A 24,673-nucleotide genomic window follows, 5' to 3' on the forward strand; every position below is an offset into this window, starting at 1 on the left:
GAAAACAGATATAAATAATAGCCTCAAAGGGATCAGGTAAATCATGTGTTGTCTCACTATATATTGAATTCCATCACTGCCCAATGAATTAGGAGCTATTAGGCATTGTTGTTTTAAATGAGACAGGATGCTGGCACTGCAAAAGATAATTACTTTTACACCATAATTTTTTAATTTCCAAAAATATACACTGAGATTTGCACATTTTTTGTGTGATCTATAAAAGACCTCACAGAGATTTATGGTTCTGTTTGATTCATAAATTTGGCTTCTAATTCTCTCCAAAGTGACTCTTGTCATTAGATAAAACATGTCTAACAGAAAATATTTTGATAGCTATATGGAGTTAGTATCAGGAATGGCCTGGCCACAGCAGATTTTCTAGTAACAGCCTTGCGTGTATAAGTTTTGGAATGAGATGCAAAGAACTGAAAATGCATTTGGAACATCAGCTTATTAAAAATACTCCTCAACATTCTCTATCCTTTGTGGTATCCCACTGTGGGCACTAAGCCAACACAGTGCAAATGTATCAACCTCAATGACACAGTGTATTAAATAAATTCTGATTTTGTTGCCTTCATATTTGCCTTGTTGCTTTCTAGTCTTTGCGTTAGATTTAATGTGTTTATAACAGGATTTAGATACTTCAGTATAATTGAGGATCTTGTGGAGGAGGTGCTGATGAATGCCAGGATTTCTTTTGTTCTGTAATCCCCCCATGGATATTTTATTTATAACGAAGCAACAGTGTACAGAACATACACAGTTTCATGACCATGTGTGAGATACTCTAGAACTCCAAAAAATGATATAGTCTTATACAAAATACATCATTAGAGATACAAAATTTTAAAAGATGATGTTGAAAAGTCCTCAGGATGTTTGTTTGCATTTTTCTTACAGATAAAAAATTTAAACATAGGCTCTGTTTTTGGGAAGAGGCATAATATGAGAACTATATGTTTTCTCAGTTGATGACACTGGAAGAATTTTGAGATACAGATGCAAACAGGCAGAGGGTAAATGGAAGAACAGGTTTGTGAACAAACCAAAGAGGATCTGTTTTGATTTAATGCAGAATATGTTGGAGGGACTTCACACATCTATTACTCTGTATTGGGATAACACACCTAGTACATTACCCCAAGCAAGTTTACCCCTGAGAATGAATTATCTAATCACTTCTGCAAAATTTAGGGGGGGGCTCAATGTTTTTTTCCCAGATGTATACTGAAGATAGAGTATGAGTTAAAGCCCAGTAATCATGGTAGGAACACCCTGGGGACCTGCTGCCCCAATTAGCCAGGACACCACCACTGCAGCTGCCCTCTCTTGCAGGCGGTGCAACAGCAACACATTTCTGCTAGACTAAAAAGAAACCTCACCTCCATTTACAAACCCTCTTAAAAAATAATATAAATGTTGATTCAGAATTCAGTGGAGTTGTGCTGGAAGCTTTAGCTTTTCTGGCAGTAGCTGGGTGACAGAGAAGATGAGGGGATATGAGCCTGTGTAGGCAACTAGCCCACTTCCTGTATGCCCAAGAGGTTGGTGGCTTTGGGGTGGTAGGGCTGGAGCCCATGAGGTGACTCATGAGGTGCCTACATGATGGGTCTGGTAAATTAATCTGTCTGCAAACACACAAGTTTATTATACTAGGCCCCGGTTTATTTAATTTGTGAAATGTTACTAAATCATAAACCCAGACAGTGTGACAAAATTCATAGCACTACATTCATTTCTGGCATTATTTTTTTTATTGCTTTTTATTGTGACTGATTGCTATTTTCTGCATGACTGTAGCCATATATGAAGATATATGAAGTTACTTTCACTCATGAATACATCTCCACTGTGTGCTGACTCCTTGCGAGCAAAACAACTGTAAGAAAAAGTTATTCCTAGGCACAGAAGATCCATTTAGCAAAGATCTATCTGGAAAGAAGATCCCTGTGTGATATTTTCTGTCAGCTAACAAACATGAGCTTGGATGGATTTCCAATAGCATGGAGTTAAGTAGGAGGCAGTTTGTGACAGGGATGGGTAGTACAACCCTTGCATTTATCTTCTTGCTACTATTTCTCACTTTCCTCCCCTCGATTCATCATTCCAAGTGTTCCCTCATGTGCAATTTTCTAGTCATGCTAACAAAATCCATAAGTTTCAGTATTTTATACTATGGATAATAAAAGACAACTCATTTGAATTGTCAGAAAGCTTGCAGTTGTTATAAGCCTAGACACAGCTTTATCTAGTCTTTGCAGTCTTCTTTGATCATTTAATCATGCTGTTTGAACTTTCTGGTTTCACCATTATGTGTCTACATGCTTTGTTTCTTGAGTGACCTACAGGATTTTTCCCCCTGGAGTTGTACTCTGAAAATTAAGTTTAGTAAACATATCTGTTAGGTACAAATGTAATTTGATAATTCGTTATGAAAACTTCAAGCCTTTAGTGGGTTTGTGTGCTCAGAAATGAACCTCTGAAATATTAAGAGACTGAAAAGTATCATAAAAGGAGAGCTTCAGCTAAAAAGGGAAACGATCCTGTTCCTATCTCAATATTTGACTTACTGCATGAAGTGGAAAGAAAGCTACAGATGAATCAAATGAATATTCTCACTCAGTTCAGGGCAGTGAAACCAGTTCTGCAAAAAAAATCCTGATTTTCTTTTTTTAAAGTGGTGTTAAGTCAGATAATATTTCCTTTTTATTCATCTAAAACAGAAGATATGGTAAGACCAGAAGGGTGACATTTAAAAAAAAATGTCCATGGACCATTGCTTACATTACAAAGATCTTTAAATGTTTTGTTGATTTGCTGAAAAAAAAAATTTCAAGATGGTTGAAGCCTGCTAGCTAAGTGTAATTAAATGTATTCCAGATACTCTTCCTTAGGACCTATTCAATTTATTTAGACTGTATTAGAAAAAGGGAGTTGCATTTACTTTCCATCCATATCTACTCACTATCTAGTATATGATTTTCATAAAAATTGATTAGACATTTCAAAGTGAACTTAATTTTTTTAACATTGGATTAAAAATAGGGTGTGATGAAGACCACATTATCCCTTTTGGACATGGTACCTGAATAGTGTTTATCACTGCAATATTTTTGAAAAGTGAGGCATGCATTCAATATCCTGTTGTTCTCCCTTGGTTTTCACCTGCGCTTTGTGGTGGAAAAGGGGAAGCATTGCCAAGAGCTGTTGATAGTTTACATTTATATAAAATACGTGTTGCTGTGCACCCATACCAGTGCATGTACTCATTATGTGCATTATCCAGTTCTGTCCTTCTTTCCCACAACTATTATCTTACTGCCTAATCAGTATTCAGGAAGTAATGCAAATTCTGCTGTTGAACCTAGGCAAAGCAACAATCCCGTCCTTGCTCAGCAAGAGGTCCTATTGAATTCACTCAAATCACTTACAGGTCATGATACCACTCAGCGTGCCTCAGCATGATAGGATAAAGCTGCAGGTAAGGGAGCATAATGAAGTGCAAAAAACAAGTCATGTCCTCAGGCTCTGTAGATACCAAATCCGTTTATATTCTGGATGCCCAGCATTTCACTGTGAAAAGTGCAAATTTCACATATTTTCACTGTGAAATATACTTTCACTAGTACAATATATTAATACTTTTAATCAACAAATTCCACACCAGCAGTGGGAAAAATACTGCCTGTTCCTACAGCAAATCAAGTCATACACACATGGCACAAGGTTATTGTCTATTGTGTTTATTCTTTGTATGTGTGCTTATATCTTTTATTTATTCTATATTTTGATTCTATTTATGAAATGTGTTCTTTGTTACTTATGCTCTCATTCGCTTCTCGAGACACTATATGCTTTCCTGTCTCCAGCTCTTTGAGATATTATAATTTGCTTTCCAATTCTTCAATGACATTCTTAATTCCCAATCTTTTTGCCATTATTTTTTCACTGTTATCTTTACTTACTCCTGTTTCCTCTCACCTTGTGCCTTTGTTTGATGAATAATTCTCCTACACCCTCTTAGACACCGTTTCTTTTCTGATTCTGTACTCTGAGAAAACAGCCTTCTTTTTAATGATTATTTTTCCATCTCAGTTTCTGCACCTTTAAATTTGCTGCAATTCCTCAGGTTCCATTATGATTTATCTGCTTAACTTTTCACTCCACTTCCAGCTGTCCACTTCTGTTTCCCTTCTCCCCATTTAACCTATTCTAGCTTTTGCCCATGGTCTGCTTTATTCTGACTTATTCTACACTTTCACCACTACTCTATTTCACTTGATCTTCTGTTGTCGTGCTCTGTTTCACAGAGGAACGTGAAAGGTGAACCTGTCCTTAAAATGGTAAAATAGAGGCAGATGAGAATTGAATAATTCTGTCCCACCTTCCTTCCATTCTGTTTTCTCTGATCAGAGCTTGAGAAGTGGGACAGAAAGGTGGGAAGATGTGAAATTACATTTTAAATTGTCATCATCAGTGTGCTTCAGACAACATAGTTATTGCAGTCTTGATTCCTTCTCTAATATGGAAGCAGAACTCTCTAACAGAGAGATTTGAGCTGATAGTTTTTCCTGAAAATCTAGCCAAGACTAAAATTCATGTTTAGCTATGACAACATGCACTCACATAATATGACCCTTACTCCAAACAATTTTCAATTAAAAGGAAAAAAAAACCACCTAAAACCCTGAACTCAAAGTCAGGAGAATATAATAGACATAAGATTTGAATGATTTTTTGCATTATGTTCTTATCCAGACTTTAGCAACTATTTTTGCTAAACCTTATTATTTCATGGCTTTTCATTCTGAAAATTTGTTAATTTTAAGAGGTCCATGTCAATTATACGCCAATGACTGAATTTTGGATAATTAAACAGGTTGGATCAAAATAGTAATGGTTTCAAAATTCTCCCTTATTGGTAGAGAAGTTTTTGGTAGAGTTTCTACAAAGATGATCAAGCTGAAGCAGACTGAGTTCATGTAAAACAGCATTGTAAGAACATCTGTGGAACAGAAAGGAAAATTTTCCATTGAAAACCAGGGCCACTAATAGATTCTTTATTCCCCTGAGCAACTAAGTCATGGAAGATGTCAGTGGTGACCACTGGGTATCCTTGTTCAGAAAAGGAAGTAATCTGAAAGCCAGCTCCTAGCTCTTTTACATGTCAGAAGTAGTTTTGTCACTCCAGATGAAAATAGAAAGCTTCTCTCTTAGTCCTGAGCCCACATTTCAATACTGCTCATGCATCATGAAGCCCTCTTGAAAATGTCAGCTGGGGAACTGGTCTATCTGCTAAGGCTGTAATCCTTGCATGCCATAGCTGCTGAAACCCACCATTTGTGATAACATGCCAATTATTTTCCAGGTGCCATGGCAACAAAGTAGGAGAGCAGCCACTCTTCTTTGAGCTGGCAATCGCTGGAGGCATGATCCCCAGGCTTCCTTGGGGCTAGCTTGGGAGATCCAAGCAGAATGCAAATGTGTTGGAGCAAACTACACTCTAAGAAGCAGGAGGGAAAAGGATTACTATTTTCTGTGACTTACATATCCAAAGCTTGACTTTTGCATAGAGTTCTTTGCTCAATTCAGGCACAAATTGGTGCTCTGGCCATGTAAATGTTACTGTGTTTACTTTTTGCTGCGAGAACACAACATACTCCACCCTGTGTTACTTTGTAGGATGTGTAATTTCTGCAGCTGTATCAATCAAATTACTTACAGAATTATTTTATTATCCAGGAAAAAACACCTGCTTAGGACTTTATTTGTGCATCAAGAATGCATTGGTGTATGAGCTAAAGCTGCTTTAATTAGCTAGTTAAGCATGATTTATTGTGCTTTTGTTTCTCTCTGGATTCTGGATTCTCCCTCATATCAACACATGTAGTCAAAACATAAAACATTTTTCAGAAATGAAGATTTTCTATGGGCAGGAACTGCTAATTTGCCTCTCCTGATTGTCCACCACTGGCTGCAGAATCTCCCTGCCCTGGCTCTGGCTTGAATTTTTATTTTTTAGTTTGCAACTTAAAAAAAAAAAAAAAAAAAAAAAAAAAAAAAAAAAAAAAAAAAAAAGTCATGACTTCTGGGAAGGCTGGAAAATCCAGTACTGTATCATGCAGCAAATCAAATGTATGAGTCTTTAACTTGAGATGTAATGTAAGCCTTGATTCTGATGTACAAAATATACCATATTTATATGTTTATTAATTATTGGAGAGAATGACATGGAAGTTATGCAGGCAGCCTGGCCTGCAAGTTTCATGAACTCTGGGTTTAGCATGCCATTGCCTTTAACTGAGTGAAAGGCAAATTAAAAAGATGTTTGAGGCAGCTCACCTATCAGCAAGCTTTTTATTTATAAGAGTGAGGCTAACTTTGTAGGATGGAAATCTTTTGCTAGGCCAATGTGATATTTCTGGCCAGAACTCTACAAACTAATTTTTCAGTTCAGCAATGGAATTGGGGGAAAATAAAAATTAGGGCCAGGCTGAGAATCATTCTTTTGTCCTACTCCCTAGTAGGATATACACCAGTCTCCACTGACATGTGCAATGCTAGTGCAGTGAACATCCTCAGGTGGGTTGATTTCCTCTTTCTCTTTTATAAGGCTAAATTGTTTTAATTTAGATTTCATTTTTTTATAGCCAAAATAATACTGCAGAATACCAGTCTATGAAATATTACCAAATATTGTAAGAAATTTGAGTTTCATCTTCTTAGGAGACCCTGTATAGATTGGGGTCTTTGAACTCTGACATGTTTTTCTCTGACCTTGAATAAATATGCTTTTCTGCTGCTCAGTGACATTTTTTATTTTTTAGGTGGTGGTTTCATGCCAGTTAAACAGGTAGCCTGCTGCATACTTGGTTGCTGTTGTTTTGCTCTCACATCAAGGAAGCATCCTCACAGGCTGGAGTGTTGTGCTTTCAGGACTTTCAGATGGATCATCTGAAAGTTCTCACAACTTCTTAGTACAGTAGCAGTGGTGAAACCAGCACAGAAATAATAAATAGAAACAAAACCAGTGAAGGTAAAAAGATACAAGACCATAAACACCCAACTGTTGATTTAGTTTCCATGTCTGAATACAAGTGATTGAAAAATGTGGGTTATGGTTTGGTTTTTTGGTTGGTTTTTTCCTTTTCCACCCCCTGCCTCCCTCAACCTTTATGGTGTATGGTGAATGGAAACTCTAATGAAAAAAAATTATTACAGGTAAGATTATCTGGCTGGATTTTGTCACCCACTTGGACTGTAAGAGGAATCTTGTGGTTCATTGGGTAAACCACTGTGCATTCAGACATCCCCTGGAAGCGCTTGATGTATTCCACATATTGACCAGGGAGAGATATCTACTTTCAAATATGTCTTCTGGTTATTTTAAAATAGTGCAACATCTCTTTTGTTTCCATCTTTTGCCCCACAGCCTTTCCAGTATAGTCCCTATTTAACCTGGGAATGCAAAAAGCCATGGAGGGTTTTGGAGGTAGACATGATAGTGCCAGCAAAATGGTCTAATTTAGGGCATTTCAGCTAGAGTACTCAGCCCCAGATAAAAGCACCTTTTTAATCGTTCATGCAATAGTTCAATTTAGTTTGCATGATCAGGAGTCCCTGAGCAGGCTGAAAACTGAAGCTTGCAAGATGTAGTGTTTGAGAAAATGCCACTTCTATTGCTTAGTACATCATTATTTCAGAGCTCTGAGGTCTTTTTTGAAAGGAGCAAAGGGTCTTGCTAAGAATATTTTCTCAGCTTGCATATTTGATCAAACTGAATTCTAGAAATTTTCATTTTCTCAGTAAAATAATGAAAATTTATTGGTTTTGGACCTTGCTGAATCTGTAATATATGTTCCTTCAGGATAAGGTTTTTGCAACACATCTGCCTTCCCGCACATACTTTTGTATCCCAAGCTTTGTTACCTCTCTATGCTCAGAAGCTATTCCATAAGGATTCACTTGCACAAAAGCAAGTTTACATTCATCTATTACACATCAGCATTACTTTTATGCCATTAGTCTATTGCAGGTGAAACACATCCTGGCAGATTTAAGCTCCACCTCAATATTAGAAAGAAAACATTCTAAGGAAATAGAAACCCACCTGAGTTCTGCAAACCAAGACTGGTTCACGGCGCCTCATCTTAAAAGAAAAAACTGTATAAAATTATTATGTTTGAATTGTGAAAGCTGTGAATAATTTTAAATTTTCATATTGTTTATAAGTATTAACTTTCCTAAATTCTTAATTTTCTTTTTCAATCTACGTTTTTAGATGCAAGTCTTCCCTTGTGAAATCTAGAGATTCAAAATAAAAACAAAATATTAAGCACATGGTTCTAAAGTTGTGGTCATGATTTGAATGGAAATGCAAATATCTGGAAATGTCAAATCAGAATGTTTTGGAATGCTTCTATTTTGGTGACGATTTTTTTTGTTGTTGTTTTGGGTATTTTTGTGAGTTTTTTTTTTAATTTCTTTTTTCCTTTTTCTTTTTCTTTTTCTTTTTCTTTTTCTTTTTCTTTTTCTTTTTCAAGAAAGAAGTAAATTCTGGTTGGATGTCTTATTTAATTTGATATATGCCTTCTTCTTAGTTCATTGCTACATGCACTGCACTGGTCTAATTACTCACTTTTTCCCACTGGGAAAAAAAATCTGTTTCATTGCAGAAGGTGCTAGATTTGCAGTAAATCACACTTTCTTCTTTTAGACCAATGAATATTTAGTTTATTGATGTAAAATAAATCATCCTCACAAAAGAAACTAAAGGAGAGATAAAACTTCTACCATAACACCTCTGAGTGTGTCTATCTAGTTAATTCAATGATTAATTTTCTAACAGATGAGATGAGATTTCCAGGTCTCATTGAGCCCCCTTTTCTCAGACTAAACAACCCCAGTTCCTTCACCCACTACTCCCAAGACTTGTGCTCCAGACCCTTCTCTCTTCAGCTTTTTTGCCTTTCTTTGGCCAATCATTTGGTACATGTGTGTAGAGACACATGGAGACAAAAAATGCAGGCATGCTTGCAGAAATTTTTTCATTATTTTAGATGAAAATTTTTCTGCCAGGCTATATCTGACCTGGTCAAATTTTAAAATAGGTGTAGTGACTGATTTTGCCACTTGTATTTTACCAGAGCTTATATTTGATAATATTTGGCATCGCTTTTTCTTCATAAAAAGGTACAACTTTTCTGGACAACATTATATTATATTTACCACATCAGAAAAAATATGCTCTGTGTTTTAAAATTGAGAGTTTTTTAGTATGCTGTACTGCATGTTCATAATATGTCCATATTTTAAATCACTGGTATAATGAAAAATATGGTAAGTGTTGTAATAATTAAAAAGCTTTCTGATCACGAGTATTACCACTAGGCATCTAGACAATTCAGCAGTCTGGTTCCTTGGGGTAAGGAAACCTTCATCACACAGTAGTGAGGCAGTCATTTCTGAAGTGGAAAATGGGCCAGTTTAGAGATCCTAGCAGCAATGGAGAAAATCTCCACAAAGACATAGTAACAAATCCTCCACTTACAGAAAATACCACACTATTTTCACACAGTAATTGAGGGAGTTATCGTTTTTAGGATGGCACATGGAAATCCCCAAACACGGTGCGCGCTGCTCAATTATTCCATTGAAGTAGAAAAAGCTCACTGCAAATTCAAGCAGCTAAAAAGAAAAAATCCTCACATCTGATATTTAGACTTCATTAGCTCAATGTCCCTAGTTGGAATTTGCACCAGTCCTTCTGAATAACAGAGAAAGGAAAAAGTATAATTTGAGTATTTTTGGGTTTTTTGGTGAATGAAATTATTATAGTAAAAAAAGGTGAAAATGGCTTACCTGTGAAAAAAGTGCCTTCTCTCATGTTTCCTTCATCCAAATTAGGCTCTGCAAAAGCCATGACAGGGTCCAGGAACAGATGCCAAATGCAGCACATAGGACCTGATTCTTTCTTAACCTTTGTTCAGAATTAGATATACAGTTAAGGGAGGGAGGGGGAAAGAATTAAATAAAGTAGGAAAAAAGTCACCATATAGTTGCTGTGGTGCAATTAAGCAGTTTCCAGATGAGATTATACTAATTTCATTTCATATGCAATACAGTATGTCCATGATGACTGGATGGGACATCACATTCTCATTGTTCTGGGCATTTATCTTAGAATTCATTGTTATTGATAACACCAAATGATACCTTGGTATTATGAGAGTTAATGTCTTTAAAATATCTTCAACCATCCATCTGGTTTTGAATCTCAGTTCATCAGACGTTAAACATTATAAAACAATTCAGAATTGTTCCCACCTTAAAGTCCAACACTTTATGCATATGATGAAATAATTAATTTTATTCTTGTTTCGTGTTAAGCACAATAAAAATTCTGTTTTCTGTCCAACAGACTCTTTTTGTGATGGTCACTTCATTCCTCTGATTATGGGATGGCAGTTTTCCCAATGGGAAAAATCAGTGGGTGGGATCCAGCTCATCTGATATTGGTCCAGATTTTCTGTCATGGTCCTTTGCTGGATATTTTATTTTTGATTTTGCAGTGCAAAGATTATGGTTGGTGGATCACTGGAGCTGCTGCAAATTCAAGGCTCTTATTTTAATTCAAACACAAATTCTATTCAAGTAGAACTCCCAATGCATCTTAGTCCTATCTAGGAACAAAGACCTATGAACCCCGGATTTCAGAAAGTTTGGTGTGAAAAGTAGGCAAGCCAACAATAGCTCATCTTCCCCAGTAAACTGAAAGGTGGGGTGTTTCTGGTACATGGAACTGAAGTTTACTTTTTGACTCATTTCTAAGATAAAGATCTATATCACCAAGAGCTCACATTTCAGTTAGAAACTCAAAGCTTATACAATTTTAGCAATTAACTTCTTACGCACAAAGTTAATGAGACATTAAGCTCCCAACCTTTTTAGCAAACACTACAAATACCTGCCCCCAAATAAATATTTATTCAAGTTTTTAAAGCAAATATTTATTCCATTTACTGAATGAATTTTCTTTGTTAACTAGGATTATCTTATTTCTTAGTTAACTACCGTGATCCTTTTTCTCTGTATCAAACATTGCTAAAAATTTCAATGTGGAGTACAAAAACTCTTTTTCTGGATTTTGAAGGAGGAAGCCTAAAGATATATTTTAGCTGGAGCCAACCTGCTAAATGGTGGCTAATGACAACATTCTCACCTCCCTTGAGGAAGGTCTTCCTGAACCAACTTTATCCTGGCAAAAAAAAAAAAAAAAAGAATGCTAAAAAGCTCTCAGGTTTCAGCTGAATAAAAGTCTTCCAGCAGAATACCTTTACTTTTTTCACTGGCCTTTTGAGCTACGGCACCTCTGTATAAACTATACAGAAAGATTTAAAGACTTTTTGTTTGTAGGCAGAGGTGCAGGTTTTGCCAGTCTCTATGTATACACAGTAAGATGTACAGAAGAGGATAAATTTTGCTCTGGGGTTTATTATATCCCCTGTTGGCAGCAGGCAGCAAAAAAGGTAGTAGAACTTAAGACTTCTTTTTGAAATATAGCAAATCAGTTTGGAGAGAGCTGGGGAATTTTGGAAGCAGCATTTTGCAGTAAGGCCCAATATACTGCAGAAGGAATCTAGTGTGTTTTAGCTCTTACCCTGCACAGGGCTCCTCCGAGTACACTTCCTTCAAGCCCGACAAAAAGTTAGGTTATGTAGATTCTTGTGTTTCCAAAGTTATGCCTTGTAGAATGAATTTTCCCTCATGGTTTTAGAAGACAATAATTGTTTTCTCAAGTAATTCTTTCTCTGTAAACATCTGTAGGAGGAACATGCTGACATCAATAATTTAATTTCTCACGTACTTTCTAGTAGTCTGCAGAGTCTAGTTACACAGTAGACCATGAAATTAAGTTACCACTAGACACAAAAGGAAAAACTGTCTGCACCATTATTACAGGATAATGAAAGATATCACATCACCTTTTTGCCTCTCTGAACCTGAACTTCAGCACAATATAGCGAGGTTGTATTTTTCTTGTACCTGTGCGTGGTTGTAACTAATGCAACACCTGCATTTCATAGGTGCCTACAAATCAGATTCTGGAACTGAATGCAACTTCTATAGTAATAAAAATCACACATTGTTACAGCCTGAGATTAGAAATATCAATTACTATAAGGATTGTTTAAAATGCTTTTTAAGGCTTTTTATATGCCTATTAGTGTACTGAAGGGGAGAAAGGAGCAATAATACAAAGTGGTTTATGCACAAATGCATTTTATCAACATGCTACAATATAACAAGTGATTAAAAAAATGTTTTTCCCTTACACCCATTCATTCTCTGTAGTATTCTGCAACTTTTCAGCAGTTAAAGAACTATTAGGAGTAAGTAGGAAGAATAAGTATGGGAAAATAAAGGACAAAGCAAAGAAGACCCTTGCAGTACTGCAGTACTACAGTACACAGCAGGAAGCATCAGAAGATAAAGAAAAGATTAAAAAGGTAAAAAGCAAAACAAGAAAAGAAAGGACAACATTTATTAATTTGACTTTTTTTTTTTCAAACCCAAACAAAGTGTATGAACAAAATCTTCCCACAGGAAATCTTGCATAGGAAATGGGAATATCCTCTAGAAATTATTTACTTTCTTCATTATCCAATATCTCAAGAATGATTTTACCTAGACAGCTCCATATAGTTCATTTTGCCATTTAATCTCAACATGTGTCTTCGTAAATTTTTTGTTGTGGCATCAACATAAGTCTGCAGAAAGCACATTAGGATCACTTCCCAATAAATTACTGGAACAGATTTAGTAACATTGTGGATCCGTGTAAATCAATTCGCATTATCTGATAAAGAAAGATAAATCTTTAAAAAACTTATATACCTGTGGGGTTTTGTTTTATTTTTATGATTTCATGTAACCACAGAACTAAATGATATTCTAAAAGAAAACTCTGGAATGAGAAGATGTATCAGCCCTTGCTGAAAGGGCCCAAGAAAACTGAACTACAGAAGGGAAAAAAACAGGTAAGTGAGAACAGATTACTAGCAAGGAAACTTACAGGTGGCTTTTCTTCAGTGCTTTTTCAGGCCTTTTTTTGCCTGGCTTACCCAGACAGATGAGTAAGAATCTGTTCACACACTGATAAAGACAGAAAGAGGCTGCTTTTATGCAGGAGTAAGAAAACCTTGTTAAATTTCTGTAACTGAAGTCAAAGAAAGTCTGTGCATTTTGAAGTGCAGTGAAAGATAATGACTGTTTGTTGGTTTGTTTGCCTTTAACTGCATACTATTATTAAAAAAAAAAAAAAAGCAGGTAACATTTTTATCCATATTTTTGAAACTTGTGTTCAAACTGAATAAAATGAAAAATGCTGAAATCAGTTATCAGGGCAGGGGAGGACAGCAGTTACTGCTGGGATTTGTGTAGCCGTGTCAGCAGCACATTCAAGGGGTCCGAGTCCATGTGCATTTATTCCCTTCAACTCTCCTTCTACAACAACAGGCAATAGGCAAATGTTTGATCATATATCCAGAAAACTCTGTAGTCTTTTGTAGGCCTCTCTCAGTGAACTTCTTAGTAGTTTCCATATTTAAGTGATAAATAGGAGATAAACTAATTTTTTTTTTTTCAAATCAAACAGCAATGATCTTTACCCAGCTTCAGACATCATGATTATTTTCTGTGCGAATCACAGACATCTGACTGAGGACCAGAAAGGGGCTGGGAGGAGCCCATTGCTGCCAGCCTGGCCTGTCTGGGATGCAGAAGGCAGCCTCTGTTCACATGAACCTGAGATCAAGCACATCTTTCTGCTGGATAGGTTTGAAATGTGCAGCTGTGCAGCAAGCAAGAGCTGTGCTCACCTCTGCCAGATCCAGTGGTGTGTTCAGAACCAGTATTGATTTGCTGATTTAATTAGATGTGACTCATCCATTTATTGTGTTGCATTTCACTGAACTTTAATTTTTGCAGGAGTTTTGCTCACAAAGCTTAAAACAACTTGGAGCAACTTTTTTGTTGCACTTTGCAATGACAAAGTTCAAAATCTTTTCCTGTGCCAACACAAGTAAAATTTCTCCACCTGCAACCAAGTTCATGTGTTTGTTCCCAGATGAGAAAAAGAAAGTAATAAACCAATTAGTCATTACCAATGAATTCTATGGTAACAAAAAAGCGTAACAATTGTAAAAGTTTTGCTTCATTTGATGTCTTTGAACTTTATTAAATCTCTCTTATCTTTTCAAAAGAACAGTCTGATTCCTGGATTCAAATTGTTCTTTAACATAGACTGCTTAATATCCTGCTGTTTTGAAACCATACTTTATCAGCAGCATTATTGACTTGTAGATCCACATAAATGAAAATCATTCTGAATACAAATCTTAGTCTTCAGCAACCTAAAATGGCAGAAAAAACAACTCAGTTTTTCAATTTTTCCATAGAGTTCAATAAAGAGCTGAGGAAAACCCCAAATCTCCATGTTTACAAGTTACAATAATTAACTACAATAATTAACAAGAGGAGGAGCTGAGGATGAAATGGTTTAAAAAAGCTTAAGTAAAAATAGCACAGTAGAAAAGAGTGTTGAGAATCTGTACCAAAAATCCCCTATTTTTAACATTCATATTCTGGCTTAGATACGATGTGGCTCTGTGGACAACTCTGTTGGGTGTTATATAAATTTAGAGCAGAGGAAAATTTATTTTCTTGGGATATCGTCTTAAACCTCAAGGAGAACAGAAAAGGTATGAGATGGTAAATGATCCTGTCTTATTCATCTTAGTGAAAAGTTCATTTTTAATCCCAAATTTGTCCATTTTAATATAGATGGAACTACAGAGAAAAGTGGAATGAGTAAGAAATTAGACTTAGCTTAACAATACTAGAATTACATTTTTTCCCGTATATTTATGGTCTCCTTGCTCTGCAGTTACATTTTCCTTAGCTGAAAAATTGTCACACTATCTACAGTGATCATTTCTAGGATTGTCTCTCTGGTTTTATCCTAAAGGTGAACAAAGTCAGAGACATTTTTTTTCTGAGCTGCTTGGAAACTCTCTGATGCATTACCAGCTCCCACACCAGAGCAAACTTGATCTTAGCATCTTATGAGGCACTGAGGGGGCTCACCAATACACTTACACAACCATGACTACAGCTGTGCCTTCCAGTTTTCAACAGGGATGAGATACTTCAATCAAATGATGAGTTTCGTCAGAGATCATCTGCTTTTCATCCATGGAAGATTAAGTCTGTTGCTTTGCTGACTAGGATTAAAAAAAGAACTTCATATGAAGGACTAGTCAGAAGATACAGAAATTAATCCAATTAATACAGAAATTCTGCTTTTATTTAGCTAGTATTTTGGACACTTGAGTATTTCAATAACAGTGGCCAGGTTACTTTACAAACATGAATTATACCATGGCATTATGCAATAGTACTGTTAACTATACCAGCTCTAACTATCTTTGCTGATATATCTTTTGATATGTAAGCAAAATTGCCTGTTGATATGGTTAGTTGGGGCAACTGAGATTAATTAGACAATTCCAACAGACAGCAGCATTTAACAGTCTGAAGAAAATTCTGGCAAGAATGTTTGCTTCTAGGTAGCTTAACTGTCTAACAATGAAAGTTTGTGGCTTTTTAAGAAGATCCAGACATAAGAACAGATCTGGACCTTCCACAAAAGGAAAAAAGACATTTAAGAAATATTTCTTGTGAAGAATGTGTCTAAGATCACTAAATGTAAGATGTGTAGTGTCTCGAAGTGTGACTGATACATACTGGGCACAGTGGGCACAGTGTTCTAGCCAGGGATAATATTGATTGTTCGGAAATGAACAATCAATAATCACACATTCTGTTATCCTTATGTATGCTTATAGTACTTTGGGGTTTTTGGATAGGTTTATTTTGTTTGTTTCTTGATTTAATAAATTTTATTTGATTACCTACATTGATCAGTACAGATTTTATCTGTATATGAAGCAGAAGGGAAAAACCTTTTGGTGAAGACAGGTTTCTCCTCTCCTCTCCTCTCCTCTCCTCTCCTCTCCTCTCCTCTCCTCTCCTCTCCTCTCCTCTCCTCTCCTCTCCTCTCCTCTCCTCTCCTCTCCTCTCCTCTCCTCTCCTCTCCTCTCCTCTCCTCTCCTCTCCTCTCCTCTCCTCTCCTCTCCTCTCCTCTCCTCTCCTCTCCTCTCCTCTCCTCTCCTCTCCTCTCCTCTCCTCTCCTCTCCTCTCCTCTCCTCTCCTCTCCTCTCCTCTCCTCTCCTCTCCTCTCCTCTCCTCTCCTCTCCTCTCCTCTCCTCTCCTCTCCTCTCCTCTCCTCTCCCTGTTTTCTCTCTGTCATATGACATATGACAGACGTCAAGTCTAAGAAGAGAGCTCAAGGAGCAGAAAAAATATTCCTGCCAAAAGATTGGAACTTCAAGGTCAAGTGGTATCAAGATTAACAGAAAAAAAAAAAAGAAAAAGAAATAAGAATTACAAAAGAGAGTGTAAAGTTCTGGAAGCTGAGGAGTAAACAAGCAGAAGGAATGACTGAAAGATAAACACTAAACACATGCTTAAAATCAGGGTTTTTTTCTGCAAACTGATGGTGGAAAGAAAGAGAAAGGATGGTAGATAGAAAAAAGAGGATAAATCAAAGCTGAGCCACAGCTGAGCTGGAAGCAGAAATCAAAGGCTAAGTCTGCTCTGCAGAGGAAAAGCAAACATGAGGGGCACCATATGTTCAAGATGTCCACTTCCTTTGTAACACCTGTATGTCCTGTCCTGCTGTCAAGGAAATAAATAGATTTTGTTCAGATAAGCCATATCCAGACCTGCCAGATTTTTGTCCTGAAGAGGTGGTCATATATCTGTTGTTGCTTCCGTTCCAACCTCTTAATTTATCGATTAGTTGAATGCAAATTGTTTAAAATATAAGCAAAAAAAGAGGAAGTACCAAAATGCTGACATTTCATGGCAGCCTGCTCATCTGGCTCCTCCAGAACAATGAAGCCTATCCATGCACAGCAGGAGAGAACCATGAGCCCCCGGCTGTCCCAATTGCAAGACCCTTTACAGTGTTTATGTGTTTAATATTTTCTTAATTATCCAACTCCCCTGATTAAAAAAAAAAAAAAAAAGTGTGCATTAGGCATCCAAACAATCTCTGTATCATTTAGCAGTAAGATCCTGAGTAAAACAAAGCACACAGTGCGTTTTAAGCGAGATGAGGCATTAGGTGAATTCTGCTTTGTGTTGCTCTACTTACCCTGTGGAGTCTGGGCATGGCCTGAGACAGGGAGCACACAGGTTGCAGAGTGCTGTTTCATACAGAACTCCCATCACCCAGTGCCTAGCAGCAACCTGAGTATCATAAAGCATACAAGATACAGGGTTTTCACATAACTCTCCCTTGCCTGCTGTCAGGCATAAACTCAAGTGTGACACAACAGAGTTCTCCCTGTCATTGCTGAAAAGTACTGATGTGAAAACTAATTAACTGGTCTGCCTTTAGAAAGAGCACATATTTGTTTGGGTTAGAAATGTTAGTTCTTCTAGCCTGTACCCGTTGGATGTGGTAAGAAATTTTAGAAAAATGTGTTTCTTTATTGTCTTGCCAATAAGAGCTCTGTTAGATTCAAATGGCATTTTAAAAAAAATAACCAAAAAAACGACAACCCTGTTATCTTCTGTCATTCAGCAGTTCATCCCCCTCCTGTTTGTTTCTGTACATGTTATTTCAGTATCTCTTATCAAAATACAAAACATGCTGTTTCTTCATCTACATCTCAAGCAAGATCAGCTTTTCACATTTTAGCCATTTTAAATAGATTAGAGTTGGTTTCAAGATTGTTTTAAAGATCTTTTCTAACCTAGATGATTCTGTCATTCTCACAGGCATCAAGGCCATAATTCTCAGTGGTAGGACATACTGGGGTTTTGCAATTGTTTATATCATACAGGTTATTTAAGTAGCTACTTATGGCCTAAAACTCTCCATTTTTATGGCTGAGGTGTTTGAGTCTGAAAAACTGCTTTGTCTTTATGATGATTTCTTCTAGCAGTTTTCACAAGAGTGACCACAAGCTAAGCACCAGCCCTCACAAACCCAGCAGCTGATAAAGCAATGTGGTATCCAACCTCATCACCAAACTGACCCTAACAGGCAGAGGGTTCTTTTCCTCAGAGGGCTTTTCCTAATTAACAAATACTTGTGGGTTTAATATCAATTTGATGAAAAATGCAGGCCAAGTAGACTTGGTTCCATCAAATTTTTTATATCTTTTTGGTTTATTTAGCAGACACCTTAGCAAGTAGGGAAAGCACCAGTTACACCTGTGTGTCTTCCTGGATGTCTGTCATGCTCTTTTTCTACACAGCAAATCTACTGGCAATTAAGAGCTACATGGAGTTCATTAATGAGTAACAGATCTAGACTTGTGATCTTTCAGAGGAAAACTTCAATTTCCTCCCAGCTTCCTCCCTCACACAACATATTGACATTAGAGGCAAGAGAAAGAGAAAACTGTGCTTTTATGGGTATTTCTTATCATACTTGCATAAACTATGTGAAGGTGAATGTGCTATAGTTTTCACAGTAACAAAAAGCAATCACACCAATATTTAGCTTCCTTTGCACCTGGGGGCAAAAACCTGTTATATCAGGAGCGATGACTAAAACCTATTCTTTCTCTTAATGAAATACTATATGAAATATAAATGCATTCTCAGGAGAAGTAGCATTTCCAGATGAGCCTTACTCTGGCACACATGACCATGCATAAGGAATTCCCATTTCTATCCAATTCTTGCTTCTGTTTCTGCTCCTGGTGTGCCTAGGCTCTGTGATGCTCAAGGACAAAAGAGGCTGAAGAGCCTGTGCAGTTGTGGCAGCTTTGCACCAAAGAGTTGCTGGTGGTCTGTTGTTGGCTCACTGTCATGGCAAAACAGCGACTTAAGTAAGGATGCTTTGATTCTTCAAGTACAATCAAGGAGTAGGAGGAAAAATAACACCTTGTTGAGACATGCCAGTTCCTCCTTAAGGACATTTTCTTCTGCTCTGCTTCTTGTAGGAGGCCAGAAGCATAGCACAGCCCAGATCAGATGTGTGTGGGTCAGTATTAATGACAACCAGAAAAGCTTGATATGCCTATCAGATATTTTAGGACTGCCTGAGGTTTTTAAACTTAAACAAAACCCTGCTATCTAAACCTCTTACACAAACTCTCAACAACAAAAAATATCAGAACATACATTTCACACATTTTTTATTGTTTTAAAAGTCAAAATTGTACTTGAAAATATTGTTTTACCTTAATAATGCAATAGCCTAAAATCTTCAGCAGTTAGGAAAATACTTGAACGCAGTTTTCTTCTGTAAGTTGCTTTGGTCATTTGACCTTACTCCCAGTAAAGCCATTTGAGCTATTGTCAGTCAAGTTCTGATTGCTAAAATCCATTTAGTCAGAGGAGTTGCTACTGAGCTCTGTGAGGAAATGATAGAACAGTAGTCCTGTGTAAGAAGAGAAACACACCTTTCACATTATTAGTAGCTCTTAAAAGTCTCTATCTATTGAGACCATTACCCCAATAAAGAGATGAAGGACTTTGACTCAAGACTAGCTTAATTTGACATTATTTTGGCAATTGGTGGTCACATATTTACAGCCAAATATGATAATGTGCAGAAGAAAAAAAAAGGAAATTGGAAAAAATATTTGTAGGATGTATCATTTAAGTGAGTATGGCACTGTAAAATTTCTGTAATGGTTAAATATGTTAGTGATGAAACAGAAAACAAAAAGTCAACAAGGATGTGTGAAGTATGTGAGAAGAGAATAAACTTGACTGCATCATTAACATTTATCCCTTAATATAACACTGAGATACATACAAAGGGGCTTTCCTGTTGCTCTTCAAAGTCAAGCATGTGAAACTAATTGGTTTTTTTAGTTGGTTGATTGGTTGTTTGGCTGGCAAAATTTCAACTCAAATCAGGTCAAAACCGAGAAAAAATCAACTTTTTAACAATTCACAAGTATTATTTTTTGTTTTATCTTATTAAGTTTTATTAAAAGTCTTTACATTAAAATTGAAGGAAAGTTCAATTTCATCAAAACGTGAAAAGAAAATATTATAACACCAAAATGAATGATCTGGTAAAATTAAAATGAATTAAATATTTTCCATTTCACTGAATCAAACTCTTATCAAAAAAACTATTTAGTTAAAATAACTTTCCTTAAACAGTTCAAAGTGAGAAATAATTTCTTAGGCATATTAAGATGCTTGGCTCCTCTAGTAGCCAAACATGTTTTCCTCTTCACAGAGAAATTTCTGTTCACATCTGCACATCCACTTTCCACGCTCATGAACTGCAAACAGAGCTCAGAAAACCTTTGTGTTTAGATGACTGTGAAGCTTCTCTTTCTGCATAAAACTCCCTTTAATAATTTCTGTATAATAATGTTATAAAAATAACAATGTTTGTAAATAAATGCCATCTCTAAAAGGATGATGCTTGTACCAGATCTTTAAGGGCATTTTTCTTTTAAAGATGACATGATGCATAAGTAATCATTATTTTCTTATATGGATGAGAAAACTGATTGGTCTCATCTTTATTCTCCTCAGTGCTTTGGAAACATGTCTTCACATGCTCCAATTAAATAGCAGATACTATTTAACTAGGAAGCACTAGGTTTTTGATACTTTATTCTTTCTGTCTATCTTTTCCATCTCTAAAGCAATATGGATCGTTCATTGGAGAATCTCAGCGTTTTGGTGCCTGGTCCAAGCAGGGTCACTACAATTCCTTGTATAACTTGATTGCTGCTGTGCCCATTGCATGACCAAGCATGGTAGACAAAATACTGCTCACCAACAGGATCCTAAGAATTTTAGTTTCATCATTAAAATAAAAAGACAGATAAAAAATATGCTGACAAAAGTCAAGTGTCAATATTTAAATGATTTTATGTTTTCATTACTTTGCTGCCAAACAGCATTGTACTTGATATTTCTTGGTTTACAGTATGTGTGAGTCAGCTGTCATCAGGAACTCATGCAAATCTGCAAACAAAAGTAGACAATCTGCTAACAAAACCAAATGGATATGTAGATTGAAAATTATTTCTCTTTCGTTTAAGGCCAAATTGGCTAAAGACAGCCTCCAAAATTGGAAACACATCAGTCAACAATATCTCTCATCATCATTTATTAATTTGGGCGTTGATTATTCTATCAGAGTCAAGCTGGCAGCGCATCTATGGTTACACATAACGTGTTCATAATAAATCACAGTGACTTGTCATTTAGTTTAAATAGCTATTTACATAATAATTAATTAATATAATCTGAAAAATTAACCATACTGGCATAGGATTGCCAAATATTCTCCTGCAGAACTGTTTTTCCTTCTCTTATTATTCTTTGAGGAAAGGAGTCTTCAGGTTCTCTTGATTTTACTTTCTTAACTACAAAAACTCTCTTTTTGCTGCTTTATTGAAGGAGACATCTTTCCACAGCCTTGAACTTACTCTTACAACCTGATTTTTCTGTAACTCTCACGTTTCAGAGAGTAAAATTCTTCCTAAGGAAAATGACAGAGCCTGTCACGATCTTATCAAATCTAGAGTTATTTCTCCTTAGGCAGTGGCTATTTTACTTTTATATCATAGCTGCAGAATTTTCTCAACCTATTTTCACACCTCACATTTTCATTTGGACAAGAAGTCATATCTTGGCAACTTTTGAATGCTCATCCCCAGGCTTTCTCACATGGAGATGTGAGAAGGATGAACTTCACTCCCAAGTATCTTCCCCTGTTTCAGAGGAGCCAGCTCAGTAAGCCTGCGTTTCCCATTCCCTTCATTTGCAAGCCCTCATCTTTATGCTCTGCTCTGAGGGAAAATGGATCTTTTCAATGAATGCAACTGCCAAGGGCTGCTTAAGCAATCCTGTGTGTGGGACACAGAATGTCACTTGCTTGGAGTTCTATGTGGAGATGCTGGAAAAGGACACTGGCAATGGAAAACCTGGCAAGGAATAGAAAGAGGGTGGTGCAAAGCTATTCAGGCTCTTCTCTTTAGAAGAAATCATTCATCTATTTCATGCTGAAACAAAATTAAAAATTCTGCCCTCTTCCAGCCTCCTGATGGGCGACCAGCACCCTGCAGCTTGTGAACTCTCTGCAAGACACATCTTCAGCTGCTGGAAACAACTTCTTTCTGACTATTGCTGGGCAAGGAAATGGTGCTTTTCTCTCAGTGTTTATTTGAGGAACATGGGAAAAGAATTGAAATCAGCTTGGCCTATAACCCCTGAGAAGTGGGATAAGTCTGTTCTGGGAATAGGGAATGGTAGAAAAAGTCCCCTCTTCCTTCTGGGGTTTAGAAGAAGATTGTCTTATAAGGTCTCCTCTCTTCACCTCCCAGTTCTCACTCTACTGAGCAGTAGAAACTGTTCCCATATGACATTCACTAATTTCTTGTAATTTTCCCTTTTCTCTCCCTGCTTGCCACATTTAACTTTAGTTTTACAGATGAGGGAGAAAGATAGCTGTTGTATTTTAGGTATTCAAGAATCAATTAAGGTATTGCTTGCAAAATCCCCGTGTCAATTTAGGTAATAAAAACAGAAAATATTTTACTTTGAGCCTTAAACAGCTGAAGGAGCTTTGGCAGCTTGAAATCAGATATCAAATATATATTTTAAGTAAGAGCTCTCATAATATCTCACAAAAGCAGGTAGAAATTCTTTGTGACAGGAAATTTGGTTATTGTTGATGCATGCAAGTATGGGGGGTGTGACTGAATGGGTGTAGAAGAGGTGTTGTTGGTTCTGTATGTTACATACAGCCACCTTGTTCTCTTTTTAGTACCTTTTTTCTTTCATTAATATCTAAAACCCACGTGAAACATATGTATCTCAGGCTGAGTTGTAAAACATCTGGAGAAAAATGATTTTTGTATCTTTAAGACAGGTTCTGTAGGCAGAAGGAAGGTTTCTGTGTATTGAGGAGAATACACCCAATAATCACTTTGCAGTTAACCAACAAGCTACTTTTTCAGTCTGCTGGTAATTTTCTGTAAGGAAACACCATAATCATGAGGCCAGATATTAGCACCTCCTTTGCAGTGATGAGCTATCACTTTTATAAATGTGTCCTCAGTCTGACCTTCACATGTCTGTAATAGAAAGCTAATATTCATAAGATCTATATGGTCTTTGGGAAAATGAATTACAAGTCCAAAGTACAATTATATTGCATTAGCTGGAGAGGTCAGATATCTGTTTCAGAAAAATTTGTCCAAATCACTAAATATTCCTTTATAGACAAAAATATGTCCCCCTGAATCTAGAAAATTCACTGAGCTATGACGGTTCAGAAGTTTCTCTCAACTTTTCAGAACAGAATTAATAAGGCGGTGAGCACTGTAACTGCTTGATTTCCTGACATCTTACTGTGCAGCATATATAAAGGCAGTAGTGGGAGGTAGGATATGAGTTATCCAGGCAAAGAAGTGAACTTGCTATCAAAGGACAGACTTAATTAACTGGGGAGATGTACTGATTTTTGTAAGAAGAATATATTATAATCAGCATACTACTGTTGATGATTTTGCCTCTTCAAATCATCATTTTCTAGTAGAAGACTATTTCCTTGAAAAATTTATGATTGGCTAATTAGGAAAAAAACAGTTTCACTTGTTCCTTATGAAAGCTTAATAGCTTTGTAATTATAAAACGACTGCCAAGTATACCTTAAGCATGAATTTTTAAGAAGCTTGAGGTAGACAAAGGAATGTTTCTTGAAAATGCAAACCTTGAACGAGGTTTTACTGCCTTTTGCCTTGTGCTCTTTAAATTTAGCTTAAAGACAGCTTAATTATTTCTCTCTGAATCTGGAGGTAATATTGGATTAAAATTGCATGTCAAACTAATTTTGTGGAATTGAAATTGTAGAAGTATAAAAAAAGACTGACTGATTTCAATTGTAACTATAGAGTTTTTGTAACTATCCATTATTGTCCAAATCGAGGAATAATTACATGAACTGTTTCCTGTGCTCAGCCAAAGCTCAAACACAAAAGAGAGTGGGTGAAGGAGCAAACACTGAAAGTGTAGAAGCAAACGTTAACACATTCTGAAAACAAATAGCAGTGCTGCAAAGCCTTCCCTATTAATGGCTGTGCCATGTACAATTTATTAAGAGGAAAGATTGTTTCTGTTAGATAAGGTGTTATGGAAGTGCAGACAAATGTCTCTGTTAATGGTCTCTGTACAAGTGTGATAGGGAAATCAGTGTGCTCGGAGTGAAGCTCTGCTGCAGGGAGCACCACTGCAAAAAGGACCTTGCTGGGTAAGGATCACACACAGCAAAGGTGCAGCTGCTGGGGCAGGGGGGGAAGGGATGGGGGCTGTAGCAGCATGGGGGCACAGCAAATCCCTGGATGGATGAATGCTCTGGGTTAAAGCTCACATGTGGGAGCTTGCAGTGTGAAAAGGTGTCCCTGGAGGCCTGCAAGTGACAAAAAAGGGTGAAACAGTTTAATGGGGGTGTCCTGACGCTGGAGGGTCTCAGGAATGTGTTTGAGCTTCTGTAGAAAATGCTGAAGGGCTGGACTACCCCTTCCAAGAGTCTGTCCACTCC

Source organism: Fringilla coelebs, assembly GCF_963513975.1.
Source record: "Fringilla coelebs genome assembly, chromosome: 3".
Classification (NCBI taxonomy): Eukaryota; Metazoa; Chordata; class Aves; order Passeriformes; family Fringillidae; genus Fringilla; species Fringilla coelebs.